Here is a 6,637-nt window from a genome sequence, read left to right on the forward strand (position 1 = left end):
TCGTTGTAAGTGTTTCTGCTGCTCCATTAGTTTTTACAACACTCTTGAGAGGTCTTTTGTTTCGAATAGACAACTCGTACATTATGTAGTGGAAGTTCTGCGAGCGCGCTCCATTATCGGAGTTTGTTCCTATTTTGTATATTCGCTAATGTGTGTATTCAAATGACAAAAACCTGACCTTTATGAAAACTCACCAAAACCACGACACAACAAAAAAAATTGGGAATGGAACTACACACATCAAAAGTGTCTAGGGATCAAGTACGTTTAAGAGTATTGCTGCAATTAGGGTTAATTATATTAACTTTTTTGTATCGCTATTGATACTTTTTAGTGAGTTTTAACATTTAAATAAGGAATATTGTTTAAAATTCGATAATAAGTACAAAATCGATTGTCAATGTGGTTTTGTACAAAAATGAGTTATAGCGTTTTGACAAAATCATTACAATATCTGCATCGGAACCGAAACAATTTACATTATTATGGAGAGACGACATCATTTAACCCGAGAAGTGATGATGCGAGCCGTCGGAATGTTGGAAGCTGGTTCCAGGCAACGTGCTGTGGCTTTCACTCTTAACACTACACAGAGCGTCATAAGTCGCCTCTGGACGCGCTATCGCATGACGGGCAGCGTAGCCGAGCGACATGGAGGACGATCTCGCATCACGACTCGCAGACAGGACCGGTATATCCAAAATACTGCTCGACGGAATCGTACCATGACCGCCATGATGTTGGTTACGAGGCTCCACAGCTCCTCAGGCTTGCTAATAAGCGATCAAACAATCCGAAATCGTGTACGTGAAGTGGGTCTGCGATCCCGAAGGCCGCTCAGAGTTCCACCTATTGCACCTTGCAATCGCAGGACCCGTTTACGATGGGCTCGCGAACACAGAAACTGGGAGGAAGAAGACTGGCGCTATGTGTGCTTTTCGGATGAATCCCGCTTCGGTATGAGACCGGATACAAGACGTACTTGAGTTTGGAGAACATCCGGACGTCATGAACGTTTGAGATATTGTCAGGAAGTTCATCCATATGGTGGAGGAACAATAATGATATGGGCCGGTATTTGGATCGGCGGAAGAACCGATCTCATTTGGATCAGGGGTAACCTCAATGTTCAAGTTTACGCAGAGAGGATTGTTTCAGATGTTATCATCCCTTTGCGAGGCCAGTCGGGTGATTCATTTCAACTAATGCATGACAACGCACGTCCACACACGGCTAGAGTCGTAACACGCATTCTTGCCGAAGCTCGTATCAACGTTCTGCCGTGGCCTGCTCAATCGCCAGACCTCAATCCAATTGAGCACGCATGGGATATGCTTCAAAGAAGAGCTGTGCCGAGTATGCATACCGTACATACTCTACAACAATATTTTGACTTGTTACAAAACACATGGGCGGCCATTCCTCAAAGTGATTTTGATGAACTCATCTTAAGCATGCCAAATCGCTGTAATTGTGTGATTCGTGTTAATGATGGAAATACAGATTATTAATTTTCTTATCTTTACAATAAAAATTAGCAAAATCATCATTTTCGCCATTTTTTTGTCATTTAATTGACGCCGTTAATTTGAGTTTTTTCCCACAATTTGCAAAAACATCAATTTTAGTTTATTTTTATTAAATATAGGGGTAAGCGGTTAAATAAAACATAAGCATTAAAGTAAGAAAGCGTCCTGGAAGACTGGATTTGGTAAATATTGCTTAAATAATTTTTATTTCAAAAATATTCACTTGATCCCTAGACACTTTTGATGTGTGTATTTTTTCAAACTCAAAAATATATACGTGTATTAATTCTTTTCCAATAAACCAAGTATTCTTGAAAAAAAAAAACAATTCCAATAGGTTTAATCGTAAAAACCTAAGAACTCTAAAAAAATATTTTTAAAAACTTCGGTGTGAAACTGACGGTGTGAAATTTTAAAAGTTCCATTGTTGCCAATTGCGAAACAGTTTTTTTATTAGTTTAGTTACTAATTAAGTTATAATATTACATAATATAATTTCGCTTATTACGAATAAATTAGTTGTAATACAAATGTGTCGAAAAAAACTTCAAACTGTTCTAGTAGTGTTCGTAATAAAAGAACTGAAAATATTATATCAAGTATAAGTAGTTGGAATAGAGGGAATTAAAACTAGCTTTCATAACATATAACACCTGCTTGCTATATAAGGCTTAACGTCGATTATATACTCGATGATATGGCTGCTTGACGGACTGACAGACGTTAACTGATTAACGGTGGGTTCGTGTCCTTTTGTTTAACCTAATCCTGTAACTTATAGTAAATGTCTTGATCAGACTGGTCTAATAAAGAAAGCCTCGAACTGCTTTCTTATTACTAGCTGTATTTGTATTTAAAAAACCAAAACAATTAGGATATACATTAGCCTGTCGTAGTCCATTGCTGGACACCGCAGGCCTCTTCCAATGTGCGCCAATATGTCCTGCTTCAGTTTAGTAGTAATAGAGCTCGTGAAAGAGTTCGTCCAGGAAAGTACTGCCACCTTACCTATTTCTGCCGCCAAACAAATGATGTTAACATTACTGCGTTCGAGTTTAGAAGAGTAAAGGTAGCTGGTGAAATTACAGACACATGAGACTTGTCAACTTATGTCTTAGGGTGACGGATGCAGTGGTAGTGCCCCTCAGATCTTTGCGATTTAAAGTTCTGAGTGGCACTGCAACTGTTATGGATAGGCATGTAGCTTAATGTAGAAAATACAAATATATGCGATTTAAATCCGGAAAAATAGTTTCATATCTTATGTGTAACAATTGCAAAAACCTAATAAATCGATAGGCGTGTAGTTTACCGTCAGGCGACTTGTTCGTTCCGTCACTTGATATTATAAAAAAGCCTGTCGCATCCATCTGCTGCTAGCAACCTTTCACAAATCGTCACTCCAACTGACCAGAGGGCGTTGTGTGTTTGTTGAGTGTGGTCTCCACTCAAGAACTTGTTTTCCCCATCGGTTGCCGGTTCTTCGTCGTGCTAAATAGGCTAGCCATCTAGCCCACTGCCATTTCAGGTTGCTTCTTTTACCAACTAATTCGACGGCCTTGGTTCTCTGTCGGATGTCATTTCGCATTCCTTTAGAGAAATCCCGTGTGTAGTGTGCGCTCCTACAAGTAATAGCGTATTGGAGTTTGGCTCGCTTACTCACCACCACGTGTCTCTGGGTTAACGGTTGAACACTGACGGCCTCCACCCTAGCACCACGTGACGTGTGCGCCCGAGACAAACCAAAGAGAATCCGCATACACTACATCGAGCATACATCGTTACATAGCTAGCTGAGCAACTTTTAACTAGTTGACTAAAAAAATTCGAAAATTTAGGTAACATAGACAATAAAAAAATTAAGACAATTAAGAAATAAAAAAATATTACACATTTTAACCTTCGAAAATTAAAGAATTTTATATGAGCCTAGATCATTGTACTGCAAACGGCTGCCGCTCGGAGATTTTCGGATAATATGGATAATCCATGCGGCTGGAAATGAAGCTACGAGGACGCCTTTGGCGTTCACTCGACTCGAAAATTATTTATTCATTATCGTTATTATTGAGTTTTTATGATGAAACGACTGTTTTCTACTCCGCGGAGATAAGAATTGACCTTCGTCTATTTTGTCCTATTTGAAAGCCGCAGATATATGAATCACGACTCACAACTGACAATGACAACTAGTATATAATTGAAATAAGTATATATCTTCGTGGTAGTAAAGATCATATTAGCATAGTGGCAACTTTTTAGGAATGTTGTTTAAAGGTTCTGAAAATGAAATTTGTCGATATTTTTTAAGCTTGAATATGAGAGTTATAAAATGGCTTGTAATTAAATGATCATTTTAAATTTGCAAAAACAGCAGACAAACAAATATAAACGGTTATCTTTATAATAATTGATCCTTTTTCTCTGAGACATAAAATAAATTAAAGCAATCGATATTTTAATCTGTTCTGAGCTACGCAAGAAATGTTTGATTCCTATAAATGAACTTTGATAGTTTTATGTTGGGCCTCAAAACTAAGACAAATGAGCATTAAAAATAAAATTTTGATACTTGTTTTTAAAGTAAGTAAATGTTGATTATATTTACGTACTAATATTATATTAATTATAATACAATTTGACCTGAAAACATGTTCGGAAACGCAAACAAATTGGCTTCTGGCACTCGCCGGCCACTACCGAAAGACGGTCACTTCGCTCGCTCGGCTCGTGCTGCTTTTTCATATACTATCCTAACTAAAACTAACCTACTGAATGGAGGGCGCAATTAAGCAATCAAGATTATTAGGATATCAATATCAAAAGATATACTGATTATAAATGTCATCAATCCTTAAAACAAAAGATCAATAATAGAAAAGAGGATTAGCAATCTCATTTTGAAAATTGCAAAGTATTAATAATTATTATTAATACTTTGCAATTTTCAAAATGAGAGTTAAAGAGCACTATTTATTGACTGTTCTATTCATTTTATAGGTATTAGAGTACGAAATATGTGTTAATGTTTTCGGTATTTTTTTTTGTATATAATTTTTGTTTTGTTGTGCACGTAAACCCGTTACTGTAATTATTGTCTCCTGTATCAGGTCTGCAGGAAGAAACTTCTGTTAGAAATAAGCAGTACCATTTGTTTGTGTTTCCCTTGTTACTAAATGTGTTTTTGTTTTTTCTGTACAATGAATAATTAAATAGATGATCAAATATTATTTTTGAATACCAAATATTAATTTAGTATGCTAAAAATTATAATAATGTTATCTTGAATGCAGTTCATTTATAATTTATCCGTAGATCAATTAATATAGATATACGTGAAACAAAAAAAAACTTTAATTTAAAAAAGTGCACATTTACAATAGATCAATAATATCTTTGAGTATCAAATAACTTATCCCTTATAAAATTTCACACACATAATTTTGTTTCAAGTTCCTTCTATTTACACTGTTAACATATTATGATCACAAGTGGCTTTATTATAATAATAATAATAATAATAATAAAAGATTCATCAGTAATAAATGATAAATGTCGCAAATGTCGAATCCAACCAGAAACTATTCAACACATTACAGGAGCTTGCACAGCACTTGCTCAAACAGACTACACTCATAGACATAATCAAGTAGCAAACGTCATTCACCAGAATCTGGCTCTCAAATACGCACTCATACATGAATCAATCACTCCATACTACAAGTATACACCACAAACTATCCTAGAGAATACAACACACAAACTTTACTACGACCGCGCCATACTCACTGACAGAACTATTCATTTTAATAGACCTGACATAACTTTACAAGACAAATTAAATAAAATTACATACTTAATAGATATTGCAGTTCCTAACACACATAACATACAGAAGACCATAATTGAAAAAATTAGTAAATACGCAGAGCTCAAAGATGAATTAGTTAGAATTTGGCGACAGGAAAAAGTATATGTTATCCCAATTGTTCTCTCTACAACAGGCGTTATTCCAAACCATCTTCTTCATAGTCTTAAATTATTAGGTTTTAAAGAAAACCTCTACATAACATTACAAAAAGCCGTAATTTTGAATACTTGTAGGATTGTGAGAAAGTTCATGCAGATGGAAGAGAACGAAGTGGGTCCTTAGTACACTCTCACCATATACATACAAGCCCTACAGCATTTACTTGATTTCGGTCCGTAGATGCTGTTAAAACCAGTCAACAGGCTGAGAGGAAAAAACATCTATAGTAATAATAATAATAATAATAATAATAAAAATTCAAAATTAATTTTTTAGGCCTTGGGAGAGGCGAGAGTTTAAAATAAATACGAAAATAATAATAATAATAATAATAATAATAATAATAATAATAATAAAAATAATAATAATGCACACACTCAACATAGCCCCGCACTAGGGATACCCTGTGTCGCGGGTGCCATGGACACACACGTAGACAACCACAAATTACACCCAAACTCACGAGAGAAATAAATGTAGGCCATACAAATATTTCTCCCGACCCGGGAATCGAACCTGGGACCTCTGCTTGGCAGAGGCATGGTAACCGTTCGGCCACGGAGGCAGTTAATAAGGGTATGATATCTAAAACTTAACGCTCTACTAATGATAGCTGCAATGACAACATGAAGGAGACCTTGCCTATTTCTGTCGCCTTACCTATTACTGCCGCCAAGCAGTAATGTAAGCATTACCGCGTTCCGGTTTTGAAGGATCAGGGTGCTGGTGAAATTACAGACACATGAGACTTGTCTACTTATATCTCAGGGTGACAGGCCCAGTGGCAGTCTCCCTCAGATATTTGCCATTTAAGTTTAGAGAGACGACAATCATCGTCTCAGAGAGTCCTCTGGCGTTGTCGTTTAATTTAATTGAAGATTATATTTCGTTGCCTTGGATGAACAGGATATCAACTCAAAAATTTGGAATTTTAACTTTAAAATGCAGTCCTATTAAATAAATCGAGATCTTTCGACAAACGATAACGATCGGACGTGAAATAGCGCGGGAGGCAGGGTAGTATCTCTGAACTTTTTGCACGTAAAGGTAAAACGTATAAAACTTCTAAAACGAAGAC

The sequence above is a fragment of the Hyposmocoma kahamanoa genome, unplaced genomic scaffold (assembly GCF_003589595.1).
Source record: "Hyposmocoma kahamanoa isolate Upper Pololo Valley unplaced genomic scaffold, ASM358959v1 63, whole genome shotgun sequence".
Lineage (NCBI taxonomy): Eukaryota > Metazoa > Arthropoda > Insecta > Lepidoptera > Cosmopterigidae > Hyposmocoma > Hyposmocoma kahamanoa.